Below are 21,257 nucleotides of genomic sequence, written 5' to 3' on the forward strand. Positions count from 1 at the left end.
GAATAATGAGGAAGACACCTCTTTTGTCGACAATTAATAAAATAAAAAATAATTTAAAAATAATTATATGTTAAAAACTTTAATTGAGTTGCTTTTCGAATAAATGTGCTTCTTCTTGAGCTTAACAATTAGCAAACAATCAGCATACGTTTTTATACCCTTGCAGAGGGTATTATAATTTTGTCTCTCATACTAAAACCTGTCTTAATGAATCTTTGCAGAAGTCCCTCTTTCTGTTGCACGCAGCACATTTGTCAAAATCAACTGGATCGGACCACTATATCATATAGCTGCCATAGGAACGAACGGTAGAATATTTAATTGTTGTATGGAAAAACATTTTGTTTTAGATAGCCTTTCTGTTTCTGTTCCATTTCTTATTCCGTTTTCGCTCGCTGATTTAATTTATTTGGATTTGATCACATCCCACCCGATTAGCGGTTTAGAACTTAGAGCGGTTTTTGGGAAACTCAAGGTCGAGGGTACCAGCACAACCGTCCGCAAACCTGTGAATCCGAATCCAACAAGATATATTACTCCAAAAATTACCTGTTCGACTACACTAAAGAAGCAGAAAGAATGAGTGAATGACTTCGTTTCAATAACGGACCGACTAGGCCAGTTTGAATTAAAGATCAATGATGCAGCGGATAGTGACGTGCCACTGTTCACTCTCCAAGTCCGATGAGATAAGATTCAGACTTTATGGAATAAGGTGGAACGCGAGTACGAGTTACGTTGTAAAGCTCTCAACAAAAGCGCTTGTAGCAGCAGTGACCTTGTGACTATGCAACCAAAATATGATTACTCGTACTCCGTTTACGGACGATGTGCGGCTTGACTAAGTGAGAAAATAGAAAAAGGCAATACCTTAAATAAACAAGCTCTTCAACACCCCTTCCACTACACATTGTCCAGTGGTTGCAGTCTCCCGCCATGCGACACTGAAGTTTTCAGTGGGAATTACCTACGCTGGCCTACTTTCCGAGACTTGTTTACAGCCGTCTAAATAAACAATCCAAGACTGACTGACCAAAACTAGCGGCGAAGCTAGGGCAACTGTCTCAAAGTCCCCGCTCACGAATGATGGCTTTCAGTCAGCGTGGGTGAGCCTGACGGCGAGATTTGAGAAAAAGCGACTAATAGTCAATAGTCAATTAAAAATTATTTTCAATCTTCCCTCATCAGCACAAAAGTCTAGAGCCGCCCTTAAAGAGCTTCAGGGTACAATACAGGGGTGTTTAACGGCTCTTGACTTGTCCAGGGTGACCACCGAATTGGGGGATTGTCTACTCATTTTCTTGTGCTCTTCTAAATTGCTGTCATTATGGGAACAATCGCTCCATAGTAAGACAGAGATACCTCAATGGTCGGAGATGAATTTAATTCTGATCGACCGATATCGCACCTTGGAGGCGATAGCGGATGTACGACCTACCGCACATACGCCATTACAGTCAAAACCCACAAGAAAAGAGTCGAGCCACCTGCAAAACCTTCGAGGCAACAGTGACTACAAGGTCACACTACTTAAAATTGTGTCAGAAGGAAAACCATCCCGTGCGTCTATGCCCAAGTTTTCTACAAATGTCCGTACCCGAGAGACTAGTGGGCATAATTGTTTCACGTGCAAGGGACGTCACAACATGCTGCTCCACCGTGAGAGACCCCAGGTGCCCTTCGTTTCTGCAATACCAGTAGTTTTGAGCTCCCCTTCGTCTATACAGTCCACTTCTACTTCCACCCAAGCTACCGTTCAAAACTACTTTTCCGCAAACTTACATGGTGTTCTCCTCGGAGCGGCTGTCATCATACAGCTCAGGCACTGATCAACATAGGGTCAGAAGCGATCTTTATATCAGAGCGATTATTCAAAAGGGTTAAACTTCCATATCAACCCGTCGACCCACAAGTCTCCGGTTTAAATCAAGCTATTTCGGCTCAGCCCCAAATACTCTGTCATTTTAATATTGGCTCTCCGATAACGCCCCGGGCTAATATTGAAACCTCGGCTTATGTTCTTCCAAAGCTAGCTGGCAATTTGCCCTACACCATGCCCTAAAATGGTTTGAAAGAACTTCATAAATTGCACTTGGCCGATCTCTCTTTCTATAGCAGCTTACAGATCGACGTTCTTCTCGGAAGCAATAAAGAATTTTATGTGAAAATGTTTTTTTTTTGAAATTAGAGTTATGACTAGGTTTGGGTTATAGATTTGATATAAATGAATATTTTATCGTTTGCTATTATATATTATATGTTAATTTAGTAGCTCAATGTTATAATACGCTACTAATTCCACTTCAACTTGATGAGAATTCAAGCGCAAAAGATGTGTAGGCAAGAGCTAATACAGAAAGATGTTTGCTTCTTTCTGCAATTTTTTAGAGTAATACACCGTTTTATAGACATTTTATAATTCAATACGATGAATATGTCTCAACAAAAAGGTGTACCTATAAAAGTAGCATGCAGATCATCATCTGAAAATTATCTGTTAAAGAAGCTGAAAGATAAGATATAAGAGTAGAGGTTGAATGAGTTAAAATATTTGAAGAAATCTTAAGATCTGAAAACGCAATTGATTAATTAAAATAAATTATTCGTAAAACTTTTTTAATGAAAATAGAATAAACAAAAAGGATATAGTATTGTAAAATATATATATATATATATATATATATATATATATATATATATATATATATATATTTATAATTTTATTAATCAAATAAATTTTGGCATTCAAAAAGTTCTACTTCACTATCTGATAATTGTATTGGTTGAGCTTCTCGTTTCAAATAATGTTGTCTATTGTTAAATATATCGTCCTCTTCATCTTCAATGACTGTTTCAAGGACTTCAACGATATCATCATCCTTATCAAAAAACACACCAGTAGTAGATAATATTATATTTTCTTGAATCTCACGATATATTATTAAATCTCAATTTAAATTTGAATTTAATTTTTTAAGGTAACTCAGTTTGACTCTTTCTCTCTCTCAATTTATATAGAATTTCAAAATAAAATGAAAAAGGTAGAATACGTTTTTTTATTGTTTTTATTTAACCAATTAACTTACAATGTTATAGTGACCCCATGCATAAGTATCTTATTTTTCTCTTATCATCTTGGGAACTTAAAGCTTCTTTTTTATTTATTGAGTCTACAATTTATGTAAGTTAGATATTAAAATGAATATGTTATTCGTTGTATATGATTTATTATTAAAAAGACAATCCTTAAAGCATTTCAGATTGATGTTTTCCAAAATTGATTTTTTAATACCCTTTGCCTTTTTAACATAGCCTTCGTTCTCAAGTTTGAATCAGTCCATTTTGGGCCGAAGTCCTATGAATTCTTTCATTATACTACCATTATTCTCATCTTTTATCATGCCCAAGACTTTTTTATTAACTCTCTTTTCAGATGTATCGAATTTAATTTCGAGATCATCTCTAAATTCTGTATAATAGTCCTAAGTTTTAATTGTATATAGTAAGGAGTCTGTACCCGTATAAATTATTTTAAACTTTTCTACCAGATAATCATAATTAAAATCATACATCGAAATACATACATACATCAATTTCGAAAGATCTAATACTGTAAAACCTAAATATATAGGCTTATTATAATAGTTATGCAATCTTTTCATTTAGATTGCATACATAATTATTAGTCGAGAATTTCAGTGAGCTATGAAAGTTTGATTTTGCGATTAATGCCTCTACTTCCAATCTATTGCAGGACGACCATGCAGTTACCAATTTAATGTTTTTACATTTTTTAACGTTTTTCATAGTTTTCCCAAATACTGTATTATTTAATAGCTTAGAAATAACGATTTCGAAATTATTTTTCGCCTGGGTTCTACGATATCTATTAATATCAATATATTTTCTTAACCAAGGAGACTGCTTAAACCGGAATATACGGTAAATGTTAGTTAATACATTGTTGAAGATTTCTATAACGTATGGGATATTTATAGTTCGGTCTTAGGTCAGTGATAAGCTTTTTAACTGTACACTTTGCAGTTGAAATTAAAAATAAATTCAATGATCGTATTTCAACCTCACTTAACCACTGGAAATCACCATATGGAAGATATTGTGACATCAGCCACCCATATAGATTATTTGAATCCAAATACATAAAATATTGAGAGGTTTTGGTGCATCATTTATATACTTATGATTAGCAATTGAATATCTCTGGCCGATCTCTCTTTCTATAGCAGCTCACAGATCGACGTTCTTCTCGGAAGCAATAAAGAATTTTATGTGAAAATGTTTTTCTTTGAAATTAGAGTTATGACTAGGTTTGGGTTATATAGCATGCAGATCATCATCTGAAAATTATCTGTTAAAGAAGCTGAAAGATAAGATATAAGAGGAGAGGTTGAATGAGTTAAAATATTTGAAGAAATCTTAAGATCTGAAAACGCAATTGATTAATTTAAAAAAATTATTCGCAAAACTTCTTCAATGAAAATAGAATAAACAAAAAGGATATAGTATTGTAAAATATATATATATTGACATATCCATAGTCGCACCCACCCTTTAACATAACTTAGCACATAAGCATAAGCACAATTATAAACATTTCTAATATTGTAAACAAAGAGCTTGGTGATAACATCGACATTGGTCAAGATCAAACTGTCCCCCTTTGGTAGACATAAACAATTCACCCTAAATATCACGCCACTGTCAATGTTCCCATCAGAGCACTATCCCACGCATAATTGCTGACGCAGCTCAAACTTCACTCAATTTTGACTCAAACTCTCTCAAAGCGAAGTTTGCTAAGCGACCGCAACAGTTAGATAAATTAGTTCATATTCGGGAAGCAAATCTGAATGTACTCAAAGTAGCCGTTAAGTGAAAATAATAAATTGAAATCAATTTTTTTATAGTAACCTAACGTGTAAAACTTAATTGGCGCAGCCGGTAGGATACGTCGGGAAAAAGTAAAGGTCGCTAAAGGATAATTAATTCCCAGATCTAACGCACAATCGCGACCGAAAGTGTTGTCGGAGTGTTATAAACATTTTCTCGAATACGTATCCGCACAAGAACCTTCGGGTCACTAGTAGCTTAATAATATTGACCCTTTGGGCAATAAAGCTACTACAGTTAATAACGACTGGATTTGCATATCGTTTGATCCCTGCAATACGTTATTACTGAGTCTTTTGAAGACACACACACAAAAAAACATTTAAACAATAATCCATCACAAACTTTAACCTAAAATAAAAGTGCACTATCAAAGAACAATAAAGTTCAAACATACAAACTCAAAACTATTCAAAAAAAGTGTTTTACACCAAGATGACCATGGAATTATCAGAACAACACCTCAACCAGGCCCTTTCACAACTTAGACAGGAGCCAAGCTTTGACGGATCAACTAAACGCCTTCATTAAAAGGATAGATTACATCCTACACCTGTATCCAACCCGAGATGTTAGACAACATAGCATCTTAAACGGAGCCATCGAATTGCAAGTCACAGGAGATGCTCAGAGGATTTCACAAAGGACAGCAGCCAACACTTGGCAGGAGCTGAGAAACGCATTGATTGAAGAATACAAACTGCAGACACCATTTGAAGAACTCCTTCGACGCTTATACAACACGAATTACCAAGGAAACGTCCATAAGTTCATCGAGGAGCTCGAAAATAAATCTTTTGTTATATTAAATAAGTTAGCACTAGAAAATATACCTAGCAATACAACCCTTTATACAAATGCTATGAATAACACAATCAAAGATGTTATTACAAAAGAATTACCAGATAGGCTTTTCATGATGTTAGCCAGATACGACATTACGTCGACACAAAAACTGAAGCAAGTAGCTCAAAGAGAGGGATTATATGAAAATAGCGTTACTGAAAAACCTAAAAATAATAATGTTCAGGGAAATCCAAATAACAATCGTAGGAACATGGGAAATTATCAGGAAAATGCTAACCCAACCACCATTTCAAGTGGTTATTCCAACACGAATCAGGGTTATCACGCACAAAATAAACAGCACAATGAGTCCGAAGACAATCAGAAAGCTCACCACGAGTTCCAACAGAAATTAAATCAAGGTAGATACCAAAATCCCTTAAACTATCAAAATCAGTCCCATTCACGCTTGAATGCACCAAACCCTCCGACTAATCGTCAAAGAGATAGTAACAGTGGGCAGATGAAAATGGATACATTCGAAAATTTTCATCAGCAAGCCTCGGAACAAACAGAAGAAATCCATTCATAAAATTGATTATGAATGACGAAGTTCTAAGATTTGTCATTGACACAGGTTTAACCATAAATCTAATGAAAACAAACCGCTTAAATTTTCCAGTTTACAACGAAACATTAAAGGTTCACACCATAAATGGTGTTATTGAATTAAAACGATTAGGAGCAAGCAAAATTTGTCCGAGCAAACAAAAATTCTATATTCACGACTTCTCAGAGCATAATGTTTGGGAGAGAATACCTTGAAGCATGTCAAGCAAAAATAGACTATGGATCCGAAACCTGAGGAGAATTTAACTTTTGTTTTAGATATAATGACGAAGAGGACGAAGAGGACATGACCGCACAAGAGTGCCTTGATCCACCCTCAACAGAGGACAGACCATTTAACTTCGCTATTAATAATGAATTAATAGAAAACAATGAGTTTAAGCTAGAGCACCTAAACTCAGAAGAAAAAGAAAAAATAAAAAAAGTTTTACATGAATTTCGTGATATCCAGTACCATGAAGGTGACAATTTGACTTCCACTAGTACAATTAAACACAAAATTCTAACAAAACATGAGGACCCAATTTACAAGCGTCCATACAAATATCCTCAAATATACGATGAGGAAGTAAATAAACAAATAAGCTATATGATAAAACAAAATATCATACGTAAATCCAAATCCCCTTACTGCACACCAGTAATAATCGTTCCAAAGAAAAACGATGCATCTGGAAAGCAAAAGTTCCGGTTAGTCATAGATTACCGCAATCTCAATGAACTAACTATTAATGATAAATACCCTATCCCGATCATGGATGAAATATTAGACAAACTTGGAAAATGTCAATATTTCACAACCATTGATCTAGCCAAAGGCTTCCACCAAATCCAAATGGATCCTGGTTCAATACCGAAGACCGCATTTTCGACTAAACATGGCCATTACAAGTACACTCGCATGCCATTTGGCTTTAAGAATGCACCTGCAACGTTCCAACGTTGTATGAACAATCTCTTAGAAGATTTAATTTTTAAGGATTGTCTGGTCTACTTAGACGACATTATTATTTTTTCCACTTCATTGGAGGAACACATTTTGTCGCTACAAAAGGTATTTAAAAAGCTTAGAGAAGCTAACTTAAAACTACAGTTGGATAAATGCGAGTTTATGAGAAAAGAAACTGAATTTCTCGGTCACATCATCACAACTGAGGGTATAAAACCAAATCCCAACAAGATACAAGCAATTGTCAAATTCCCAATTCCAAAAACCCCAAAAGAAATCAAATCATTTCTAGGATTATGTGGTTTCTATAGGAAATTTATACCAAATTTCGCTAATATAGTAAAACCATTAACACTTAAATTAAAAAAGGGAGCAGAAATCAATATAAAAGACAGAGACTACGAACTAGCGTTTGAAAAGCTAAAAGTACTCATAAAATCCGACCCAATTTTAATATACCCTAACTTCGAAAAACCATTTTCATTAACTACAGACGCGAGTAATATGGCAATAGGGGCCGTCCTTTCGCAAGAGCATAAGCCTATATGCTATGCAAGTAGAACTCTCAACGAGCATGAGTTAAATTATTCAACGATTGAAAAAGAATTATTAGCAATCGTTTGGGCCACTAAATACTTTAGGTCCTATCTCTTTGGTCGACAATTTCAAATCCTTAGTGATCACAGACCACTCGTCTGGTTAAATAATATGAAAGAACCTAACATGAAATTACAAAGGTGGAAAATCAAGCTAAATGAGTTTGATTTCCAAATTAAATACGTCCCAGGAAAAGAAAATTATGTGGCAGATACTCTGTCCAGAATTCAATTAAACGAAAACTTCTTAGGCGAAGATACAATTAGCACAAGAGCAACAATACATAGTGCTCAAGAAGACAACAGTAACCATTTACAAATCACAGAAAGACCACTTAATTATTATAATCGACAAATAGAATTTGAAAAAGGAACCGAGAACGAAACAAAAGTTACGAATTACTTTCACAAAACCAACATAAAAATTACGTACAAAGACATGACTAACACGCATGCCAAAGAATTAATAAAAGAATACTTATGCACAAAGAAAAGTGTGCTATACTTCCACAACGAAGCAGATTTTCCAATTTTTCAAGAAGCCTACTTAGAAATAAAAAGTCTGAATAATTCAACAAAGGCAATGAAAACTAGTACAAAATTAATAGACCTTCAAACATACGCAGAATTCAAAGAATTAATATTAAAAAAGCACAAAGAATTATTACATCCAGGAATTGAAAAAACTATCAATTGGTTCAAAGAAACCCACTATTTCCCAGATTATCAAAATTTAATTCAAAATCTAATAAATGAATGTGAGATTTGCAACATCGCAAAAACAGAACACAGGGATACAAAATTAACTTTCGAAATAACTCCGGAAGTCGCTAATATCCGAGAAAAATATGTAATGGATTTTTACATAGTAGGAGATAAACAATTTTTATCTTGCATTGATATCTATTCAAAATTTGCATCATTAATAGAAATAAAAAGTAGAGACTGGTTAAAAACCAAACGAGCTATATTACAAGTGTTCAATCAAATGGGTAAACCCATCGAAATAAAAGCAGACAAAGACTCAGCTTTTATGTGCACAGCTTTACAATTATGGCTAAAATCAGAAGCAGTAAATATTAATATAACCACTAGTAAAAATGGTATATCCGACGTAGAACGATTTCATAAGACAGTTAACGAAAAACTTAGAATCATTAACAGCGACTCAGACGTCGAAAATAAACTTACAAAATTTGAAACTATACTCTACACGTACAATCATAAAACAAAGCATAAAACGACTCACAGAACACCAGCGGACAATTGTAAAACATATACAATTTCAGAATAAAATGATAAAGGTAGAATACGTTTTTTTATTGTTTTTATTTAACCAATTAACTTACAATGTTATAGTGACCCCATGCATAAGTATGCATACAATCATATCTTATTTTTCTCTTATCATCTTGAGAACTTAAAGCTTCTTTTTTATTTATTGAGTCTACAATTTATGTAAGTTAGATATTAAAATGAATATGTTATTCGTTGTATATGATTTATTATTAAAAAGACAATCCTTAAAGCATTTCAGATTGATGTTTTCCAAAATTGATTTTTTAATACCCTTTGTCTTTTTAACATAGCCTTCGTTCTCAAGTTTGAATCAGTCCATTTTGGGTCGAAGTCCTATGAATTCTTTCATTATCCTACCATTATTCTCATCTTTTATCATGCCCAAGATTTTAATTCGAGATTATCTCTAAATTCTGTATAATAGTCCTATGTTTTAATTGTATATATTAAGGAGTCTGTACCCGTATAAATTATTTTAAACTTTTCTCAAATACTGTGTCTGGTTACGCAGCCAAAACAACTGGACCGACCTCTCAACTGATAAGAGCAGCATCTTAATTTTATCTTATAATACTCGCTCTGCAAAGCAAGTGCCTAAAATTCGCTCTTAAGAATTCACTTACATAGAGCTGCCGCTCTTCTCTGTAACGATCGTTTTATTACCCTCGCTTTACTTATGCGAAGGCCTCGATGCTGCGCATCGAGTTAGTTAAGTTCGTTCGCTTCATGCATTTGGTACGCATCGGCCACTTGCATTACTCAAAATTATAACTAATAATTGTCTCTTCGCTAAAATTGGCACGTACTAATTCGGGTTCGCTTTGCCTATATATAAACTATTGTTCTTAAGTAATAAGCACAGACCAATTCGGGTCTGCCTGCTTCTCGTAACTTTAAGAAATATAAAACAATTTTGAACACAGAAAATAAATAGTTAATTATTTCTATTTGTGAAAGTTATTGAAAAAGCTCAATAGCGCAACATTTGGTGACCCCGACGTGAATTTTATTTTTGTTGTTGTAAGATTATTTGCTTTACATTAAAGCAATAATCTTAAAAGATACCACCTGGCATTTCGTTTTGTGCACTTTATATACATACATACTTATCGCCGTCGCATTGCCTACTCTCTCGGTCGCTTAAAGTCTTTGCTCATTCGTGCGGTACTTATGTAAAAGCTATTGCCGTCGCTTCATTACATAGCTTGACACTTGCGTTCGCCGAAGTTCTTATTGTACAACTATTGTTTTTTGAACTGATTGCATGTACTAGCGATCAGCGTTGTTAGTTACTCAGCTAGTTTCGCACGCGCTTTCTATCACGCTTCTAATGGCAACCGAAAATAATGTCTCTAGTGCAGTGCCCTCTGCAAACAGGGTGACCTTTCTGAAGCGCAAGCCATTTCAATTTATGACAGATTGCAAACATTTCGAAATGCTCTAACTGATTCGCCACTTAGTGCAATTGATGAGTGCGGTCTTAGTGTTAGGCTGAAGCAAATCGAGCGGCTTCAGACCTCATTTGATATTACTCACACTAGCCTCGAAGAACTAGACTTTGATGAAATCGGTAACCAATTGCGTGAGGACTTCGACGAGTTAGCAGTTTCTATGGAAATTTCGGTTCGGAGTGGAATTGCGAAACGTGTCTCAATATTGCCCTGCTCAACATTTCGCGAGCAATCTGTGCTGTCCTCGCAGACAGTTAGAGCTAAGGCACCGCCAACACTACCCTCAATAAAGTTGCCTACGTTCAGTTGGGGTTACACAGAATGGGCCGACTTTTATTCTATGTTCACAACCGTCATAGAAAATCATCCTGATCTAGCAGATATCGAAAAGCTGCAGCATCTTCGATCGTGCCTGAAGGATACAGCGCTGGACGCGATTCGATCATTGGAAATAACAAAGCATAGCAATTAAGTGCCATAGCACTTAATTTATTGGAGAAAAGGTTTAATAATAGACGTTTGGTTTTTCAGGCACACATATGCAGAGATGCCGAACAATGGAAACCGTAAATTTTTCTATGGCAAGCTATGCCCCTAGCCATCAGGTGGGAAAAACTAGAGCAATTAACACCAGTAGATCGTCATTTATCGCCACTAACCACGACGCCCCTGTCTGCGTCTTTTGTGACAGCCCTGGTCATAGTATATATAATTGTTCTCGATGTGGAAATTTGACCCCTGCATTACGGCTTAGGGAGGCAAAACGAGTTGCATTGTGCTTGAATTGGCTAAAGAAAGTTCATCAATTGCGATCATGCAGCTCTGGATGCTGTCGGACCTGCGGGGCGAAACATCATTCTCTGCTGCATTTAAAGAATTCCATATTTCCGTCTGGTCAGCTGACTGAGCCTGCAAATTCATCGCCGATAGCCCATGCCTCTTTCGCTAAGTCATCGCCATCTACCTCCACATCTCTTGTTGCCCAGTATTTCAGTAGTGATGTTGTCGTCTTGGCTACGGCTTTGATCTTTATAAGAAATCGCTCCGGCACTTTGATACCTTGTCGTGCCCTTTTGGGGTCTGGTTCTCAGCTTCACCTTATAACGTCGCGCCTTGCTCAACAGCTTCAGCTAAAGAAGCACAAGCCCTCAGCCATTGTCTCTGATCTAGGAGATTCTCGTTTTGAAATAGAAGAAAACACGGTCACTATCACAATACATTCTCAAGTCTCTGAATACTCAACATACCTTACAGCTCTGGTAGCGCCTAACATAACTGATAATCTACCGAGTTTTACTATCAACACGACGAATTGGAACATTCCCGATAACATAAAACTTGCAGATCCGTCATTCTTTAAACCTCAACGCGTGGACTTGCTAATTGGAGCTAGCTCGTTTTACGACCTTCTCAGCGTCGGCCAGATAAGGCTTCTCCCAGGACTACCGTGTCTTCAAAAAACACGGCTTGGTTGGGTAGTTTCTGGAGGCGGACCGCGCTTGAGTGGTTCTATGTTAATGGCAAAGCATACTGCGGGCAAACTTGAGTCAAGTTCTGAAGAACGTGCTGATGAATTGGTTCGAAGATTTTGGAAAATAGAATCCTGCTTGGAAAGTACACCTACCACTTCAAAGGAAGAAAACATCTGTGAAGAACATTCCGTAAAGTCTCATATCAGATTGCCTAATGGCCAATATTCAATTCGTTTACCCTTCAAGCGAAGTTTGGAATGTCTGGGGACGTCATACCAACAAGCCTTTCGTCGGTTCCTGACCCTGGAACGCAAACTACAAAATCTTCCAGATCTGAAGATTCAAAATTCAAACTTTCTAAAGGAATATTTGGATCTTGGTCATATATCGCCTTTTGCTCCAGAGTGTATAGGACTTTGTCAATACTTTCTTCCTCATCACTGTGTCTTTAAAGAAGACAGTTCAACGACAAAATTGCGAGTCGTTTTCGACGGCTCAGCAGCTACCTCGTCAGGTTATTCATTAAATGAACTATTGTTGGCTGGACCTGTTATTCAAAGCTCGCTGTTTAATATCCTTCTTTGCTTTCGTAATTTCCCGATAGCCCTAACAGGAGATACTCGAAAAATGTATCACTGCGTACGCGTTTCAGCACCGGATGATTTTCTTTAATGCATTCTGTGGCGAGACTCGTCAGAACAGGATATAAAGATTTTAAAGCTGGATACAGTTACATACGGAACAAAGCCAGCTTCATTCCTCTCTATCCGTGCTATGCATCAGCTGTCTATGGATGAGGAAACTAATTTTCCAATTGGATTTCGGATTTTGCGGCGTGACTTCTACGTTGATGACCTCATTTCAGGGGGTGATTCAATTCAAGAAGCAAAGGAACTTCTTAATCAGACGGCTGGAATCTTGGCAAGTGGGGGCTTCAAGTTGCGAAAGTGGTGCTCAAACAATTCTGCTGGACTGAAAGGGATACCCGTAGAGGACAGAGAATCTTCCCTAAAGTTTGATGATGGTAGCGACATCACCAAAACTCTTGGACTCGCTTGGGACTCAGCGTCGGATCGATTGTTGTTTTCGTTTTCGTCCATTCAGCAGAGATCTAAACCATCGAAAAGGTCAATACTATCGACCATAGCTCGCTTGTATGACCCGCTTGGACTCATAGGGCCGGTAATTGCCAAGGCTAAAATCTTTATGCAGCAGATCTGGAAGGAGAAGCTTGAGTGGGACGAGAGCTTGCCATCATCAGTGGCAACAGCTTGGCATGATCTTTGCTGCAGTTTCTGCGATGCCAGCATCGAAGCATATGGGGCCTGTGTCTACGTCCTTTCTCGACGAACATCAGCCATTTGTCAGCTGTTGTGTTCCAAATCGCGTGTAGCTCCTCTGAAAACAATCACAGTTCCAAAGCTAGAGCTCTGTGGTGCCGTCTTATTATCTAATCTCATGCGTGAGATATCTAAAATGAATCTGTTTGATGGAAAATTCTACTGTTGGTCGGATTCTTCTGTATGCCTTTCCTGGATAAGGACCGAGCCCTGCAAGCTCAATGTGTTTGTGGCTAATCGCGTCACAGCAGTTCAAGAGCTAACTAATGGCATGGAATGGCGTTACGTGCCTACTTTACTGAACCCGGCAGATATACTCTCGAGAGGATATACGCCCAGTGAATTAGATCAATCGTCACTGTGGTTCAAAGGCCCAGAATTTCTAGTTAAAAACAAATTGGAACTCGAACTTAAAAAAAGGGTCCTTATTGCGTCATCTCCCTTCGTTGATATAACTGTCACTTGTAAATACGTCAACTCATTTGATACAATGCAGCGTATATTCGGATATATTTATAAATTCATACACAGAAGCAGGCATCCTGGACTAACAGTGTCTGATATACAACATGGGACCCAACTCTTACTAAGGCTCGTCCAGAGAGCACACCTGTGGGAAGAGATCAAATCATTGCAATCGAGAAGAGTTGTTAAACCGTCCAGTTGTTTCGCATCACTAAACCCTTTTTTGTATGGTTTCGGAATTCTTAGAGTTGATGGGCGCTTGAAAAACTCTTCGCTGGATTTAGACGCTCGCCATCCAATAATTCACCCGTGTCACCACCCCATCACAAACTCGGTCATCACAGGGTTTCACAGTCGGGACTTACACGCTGGTCCACGGGCACTTCTTGCTCATATTCGGTTGCAGTATTGGCCGATTGGTGGAAGGAAGACCGTATCCAAGGTGGTTGGAAAATGTGTGAGATGCTTTCGTGCCAAGCCTCGATTAATAGAGCATATAATGGGTGATCTGCTCAAAGAACGTTTGACTGCTTGTCGAGCCTTTGAAGTCTCTGGTGTTGTGGACCATTCTTCTATAAGCCAGACGTACGAAATAAAGCTCCAGTAAAATGTTACATGGCTGTCTTCGTCTGCTTCGCGACTAAAGCGACGTACGAAATAAAGCTCCAGTCAAATGTTACATGGCTGTCTTCGTCTGCTTCGCGACTTAAGCGGTTCACCTGGAACTGGTCAAGGATCTGTCGACAGCTTCTTTCTTGAATGCGCTTAAGAGGTTTATATCGACTCGAGGCAGGCCATCTCAGATATGGTCGGATAACGCTACCAACTTTGTCGGCGCCAAAAATGAGCTTTCGGATCTCAAGCGTCTATTTACAAGTCGTAATCATATTGAGTCAGTGCATAATTTTTGCATGGCTGATTCCATTGATTGGAAATTTATACCTCCTCGTTCACCGCATTTATATCATTTTTATCGTTCTGTTGGATCTTGTGTTCTCAACTTCGAAGAGTTTCGCACCCTAGTCTGCCACATAGCATCGATAATTAATTCCAGGCCATTGTTTCAGAAGATCCAGCAGATCTGGATGTGCTCACTCCAGCTCATTTCTTGATTGGTGGACCCAGCTCATCGTACTTTGAACCTGATGTGACGCATCTTCAATTCAATCGTCTGGATGGTTGGCAACGCGTAACGTACCTCCAACAACTGTTTTGGTCTCGCTGGCGTGAAGAATACTTAACACTGCTTCAGCAGCGCTCCAAATGGCGTACTCCGAAACCAGGCCTATGCGTCAGCGACATAGTCCTCGTAAAGGATGAAAATCTACCGCCTCTAAGGTGGCCACTGGCGAGAATTACAGAGTTAATCGTGGGAAAGGATGGAGTCGCTCGAGTAGCCATTTTGCGCACCGCAACAGGAGAAACGAGAAGAGCTGCAGGCAAGCTATGCCTATTGCCCATCAGGGAATCTGTTGAAAACCCATGCCTTCCAACGGGGGGAGAATGTCTGGTTATGCAGCCAAAACAACTGGAGCGACCTCGCAACTGATAAGAGCAGCATCTTAATTTTATCTTATAATACTCGCTCTGCAAAGCAAGTGCCTAAATTTCGCTCTTAAGAATTCGTTTACATAGAGCTGCCGCTCTTCGCTGTAACGATCGTTTTATTGCCCTAGCTTTACTTATGCGAAGGCCTCGATGCTGCGCATCGAGTTAGTTAAGTTCGTTCGCTTCATGCATTTGGTACGCATCGGCCACTTGCATTACTCAAAATTATAACTAATAATTGTCTCTTCGCTAAAATTGGCACGTACTAATTCGGGTTCGCTTGCCTTTATATAAACTATTGTTCTTAAATAATAAGCACAGACCAATTCGGGTCTGCCTGCTTCTCGTAACTTTAAGAAAAAAAAAACAATTTTGAACACAAAAAATAAATAATTAATTATTTCTATTTGTGAAAGCTATTGAAAAGGCTCATTAGCGCAACATAATGCATTATTTAATAGCTTAGAAATAACGATTTCGAAATTATTTTTCGCCTGGGTTCTACGATATATATTAATATCAATATATTTTCTTAACCAAGGAGACTGCTTAAACCGAAATATGCGGTAAATGTTAGCTAACCGCAATCCATTATGAATACATTGTTGAAGATTTCTATAAGGTATGGGATATTTATAGTTCGGTCTTAGGTCAGTGATAAGCTTTTTAACTGTACACTTTGCAGTTGAAATTGAAAATAAATTAAATGATCGTATTTCAACCTCACTTAACCACTGGAAATCACCATATGGAAGATATTGTGACATCAGCCACCCATATAGATTATTTGAATCAAAATACATAAAATATTGAGAGGTTTTTGTGCATCATTTATATACTTAACTCTGTAAATAATTCTAATTCTATTCCAGTTGTTTTTAGCATAGCATCCGAAGATAACCCCGGAACAGTCTAATAATGGGCTGGGTCGAAGGAATAAATATTTTTGCAAATCAAACGAAAATGTACGAAAGTATCTGCAAGCAAAAGTACGTTTATCTTTAAATACAACCTCATATAATATTTGAGGGTTTTACAATTTAAAACACTCCACTCGTTCTGAGCGTGTAAAAAACCATCTAAAAATTCTCTATTTGCAAGACTGTTGAAAAATGTTTTCCTTGGTGGAAGAACAGTTTCTTGCAAACATCAAATTAAGTAAATGTGTAAAGTGTTTATATGGGAAAACTCCCTTCCCTTATATTAAAGTGTGTTTCGTCCGGGAAAAACCGTTACACAGTTGTGAAATTATTATGTACTAAGTTAGAGCTAATACTATCTAAACTTATTGCCATAAATCGAAATGAGTCTAAAAAATGTATATCCAAATTTGTATTATGCTCTGTATATATGTGTATTGAGAGGTGTTCAGACAAGAGAGGTGCTTAGCCGTCGCTACTTCAATGAAGTTGGTTCTGACTCCTGAACCAGAACAAAATTATTCACCACTCACACTAAAGCATTGTAACATAGAATCATAAATACAGACGACAAATAACCTAAAGAGTGGACAAACGTGTTTTTCTTAACCTAACGGAAAAAATTTTGAGCAGTGCATAAACGCTCCCCCAAGGATTCAAGAATTCAATAAAAGTTTAACTGCCTTGCGGACGCCATACCACAACATTTGGTGCTTCGACCCGGATATTTTACAATTTTTGGCTATTTATATCCAGTTTGCGCCAGCAAGTATCGGTGGATCTGCAATAAATGTTTTCAGGAACCGCTACAATCCAAGCAAGACAAGTAGCAGTGCACCTACCTCAACTTGTCGAAAATTCCTTTCCTACTTATTTATATTTATATGCCTGAACATATTTTTTTGGCTTCACATTGTCTGTGGTTAGATCAAGGGACAGTTTCATTCAAAAAAACAAAAACCTCAAATAAAATATTGTTTGTAGCCATAAAGGCATCAAAAATTAACAGATATTAAAAGAAGTAAAACAGAAAGTGACTAGAAATGAATAAGAAGGTCGCCATATTGTTGTCCGTATATATGTATATATGAACAAGTGCATACCCAAAACATTTAACCGATCACTATATTGATGTATGCCCGTGCATCAAGACATATCTGCATACATACCTAAGTAGAAAACACACAATTAATTAATTAAAACCGATATCTGTGCAAATTTAACTGCATGTTAAGAACACAGCAGCTTTAAGAACAATTTATGTATATTCATTTTGAACAATTAATTGGCAAGTGCAAAAAGTAAACAACAAAAGGGTTGTAAAAAATATCAAGATCGGGCTTCGATAAACTGATTGATTGATTATATTTTTGTATGTTTCCACTTCCATTATTTCTCTTTATTCTTATATAAATTTAATTTATAATAATTATAAGTTAAGAAGTTTCTACTGAGCAGCGTGGCGTAATATATCAAATATACGTCACACGTAAATTATTCTTTTCCTCTGGTGCTTCAACAAATTAATTTTATTAAATAATTTTTTTTTTAAATAAAAAATAATTTAAAAATTATTATATGATAAAAGTTTTAATTCAGTTGCTTTTAGAATAAACGTGCTTCTTCTCGAGCTTAACAATTAGCAAACAATAAGCATATGTTTTTATACCCTTGCAGAGGGTATTATAATTTTGTCTCTCAGATTTAAACCTTAAAGCCCTCTTTCTGTTGCACGCAGCACATTTGTCAAAATCAACTGGATCGGACCACTATATCATATAGCTGCCATAGGAACGATCGGTAAAATATTTTATTGTTGTATGAAAAAACATTTTGTTTTTCAAGACATCTTGACAAGTGTATTAGATCTTCGGCGCGCCGAAGATAGCCTTTCTTTCTCGTTTTTCCTCTTTTTGCTTGATCCGTGTCCACCACACAGCCGCCCTGTCAAAAGAAAATTTTTCTTTTTCTTTGGTGATTCAATAAACTAATTTCATTAAATTATTGAACGATTGATGGCTGGACCTGTTATTCAAAGCTCGCTGTTTAATATCCTGGTTCGCTTTTGTAATTTCCCGATCGCCCTAACAGGAGATACTCGAAAAATGTATCGATGCGTACGCGTTTCAGCACCGGATGATTTTCTTCAATGCATTCTGTGGCGAGACTCGTCAGAAGAGGATATAAAGATTTTTAAGCTGGATACAGTTACATACTGAACAAAGCCAGCTTCATTCCTCTCTATCCGCGCTATGCATCAGCTGTCTATAGATGGGGAAACTAATTTTCCAATTGTATTTTGGATTTTGCGGCGTGACTTCTACATTGATGACCTCATTTCAGGGAATGATTCAATTCAAGAAGCAAAGGAACTTCTAAATCAGACGGCTGGAATCTTGGCAAGTGGGGGCTTCAAGTTGCGAAAGTGGTGCTCAAACAATTCTGGTGCTCAAACAATTCTTAGCAGCATCTTAATTTTATCTTATAATACTCGCTCTGCAAAGCAAGTGCCTAAATTTCGCTCTTAAGAATTCGTTTACATAGAGCTGCCGCTCTTCGCTGTAACGATCGTTTTATTGCCCTAGCTTTACTTATGCGAAGGCCTCGATGCTGCGCATCGAGTTAGTTAAGTTCGTTCGCTTCATGCATTTGGTACGCATCGGCCACTTGCATTACTCAAAATTATAACTAATAATTGTCTCTTCGCTAAAATTGGCACGTACTAATTCGGGTTCGCTTGCCTTTATATAAACTATTGTTCTTAAATAATAAGCACAGACCAATTCGGGTCTGCCTGCTTCTCGTAACTTTAAGAAAAAAAAAACAATTTTGAACACAAAAAATAAATAATTAATTATTTCTATTTGTGAAAGCTATTGAAAAGGCTCATTAGCGCAACATAATGCATTATTTAATAGCTTAGAAATAACGATTTCGAAATTATTTTTCGCCTGGGTTCTACGATATGTATTAATATCAATATATTTTCTTAACCAAGGAGACTGCTTAAACCGAAATATGCGGTAAATGTTAGCTAACCGCAATCCATTATGAATACATTGTTGAAGATTTCTATAAGGTATGGGATATTTATAGTTCGGTCTTAGGTCAGTGATAAGCTTTTTAACTGTACACTTTGCAGTTGAAATTGAAAATAAATTAAATGATCGTATTTCAACCTCACTTAACCACTGGAAATCACCATATGGAAGATATTGTGACATCAGCCACCCATATAGATTATTTGAATCAAAATACATAAAATATTGAGAGGTTTTTGTGCATCATTTATATACTTAACTCTGTAAATAATTCTAATTCTATTCCAGTTGTTTTTAGCATAGCATCCGAAGATAACCCCGGAACAGTCTAATAATGGGCTGGGTCGAAGGAATAAATATTTTTGCAAATCAAACGAAAATGTACGAAAGTATCTGCAAGCAAAAGTACGTTTATCTTTAAATACAACCTCATATAATATTTGAGGGTTTTACAATTTAAAACACTCCACTCGTTCTGAGCGTGTAAAAAACCATCTAAAAATTCTCTATTTGCAAGACTGTTGAAAAATGTTTTCCTTGGTGGAAGAACAGTTTCTTGCAAACATCAAATTAAGTAAATGTGTAAAGTGTTTATATGGGAAAACTCCCTTCCCTTATATTAAAGTGTGTTTCGTCCGGGAAAAACCGTTACACAGTTGTGAAATTATTATGTACTAAGTTAGAGCTAATACTATCTAAACTTATTGCCATAAATCGAAATGAGTCTAAAAAATGTATATCCAAATTTGTATTATGCTCTGTATATATGTGTATTGAGAGGTGTTCAGACAAGAGAGGTGCTTAGCCGTCGCTACTTCAATGAAGTTGGTTCTGACTCCTGAACCAGAACAAAATTATTCACCACTCACACTAAAGCATTGTAACATAGAATCATAAATACAGACGACAAATAACCTAAAGAGTGGACAAACGTGTTTTTCTTAACCTAACGGAAAAAATTTTGAGCAGTGCATAAACGCTCCCCCAAGGATTCAAGAATTCAATAAAAGTTTAACTGCCTTGCGGACGCCATACCACAACATTTGGTGCTTCGACCCGGATATTTTACAATTTTTGGCTATTTATATCCAGTTTGCGCCAGCAAGTATCGGTGGATCTGCAATAAATGTTTTCAGGAACCGCTACAATCCAAGCAAGACAAGTAGCAGTGCACCTACCTCAACTTGTCGAAAATTCCTTTCCTACTTATTTATATTTATATGCCTGAACATATTTTTTTGGCTTCACATTGTCTGTGGTTAGATCAAGGGACAGTTTCATTCAAAAAAACAAAAACCTCAAATAAAATATTGTTTGTAGCCATAAAGGCATCAAAAATTAACAGATATTAAAAGAAGTAAAACAGAAAGTGACTAGAAATGAATAAGAAGGTCGCCATATTGTTGTCCGTATATATGTATATATGAACAAGTGCATACCCAAAACATTTAACCGATCACTATATTGATGTATGCCCGTGCATCAAGACATATCTGCATACATACCTAAGTAGAAAACACACAATTAATTAATTAAAACCGATATCTGTGCAAATTTAACTGCATGTTAAGAACACAGCAGCTTTAAGAACAATTTATGTATATTCATTTTGAACAATTAATTGGCAAGTGCAAAAAGTAAACAACAAAAGGGTTGTAAAAAATATCAAGATCGGGCTTCGATAAACTGATTGATTGATTATATTTTTGTATGTTTCCACTTCCATTATTTCTCTTTATTCTTATATAAATTTAATTTATAATAATTATAAGTTAAGAAGTTTCTACTGAGCAGCGTGGCGTAATATATCAAATATACGTCACACGTAAATTATTCTTTTCCTCTGGTG

The sequence above is a fragment of the Drosophila virilis genome, unplaced genomic scaffold, assembly GCF_030788295.1.
Source record: "Drosophila virilis strain 15010-1051.87 unplaced genomic scaffold, Dvir_AGI_RSII-ME tig00001966, whole genome shotgun sequence".
Taxonomy (NCBI): Eukaryota; Metazoa; Arthropoda; class Insecta; order Diptera; family Drosophilidae; genus Drosophila; species Drosophila virilis.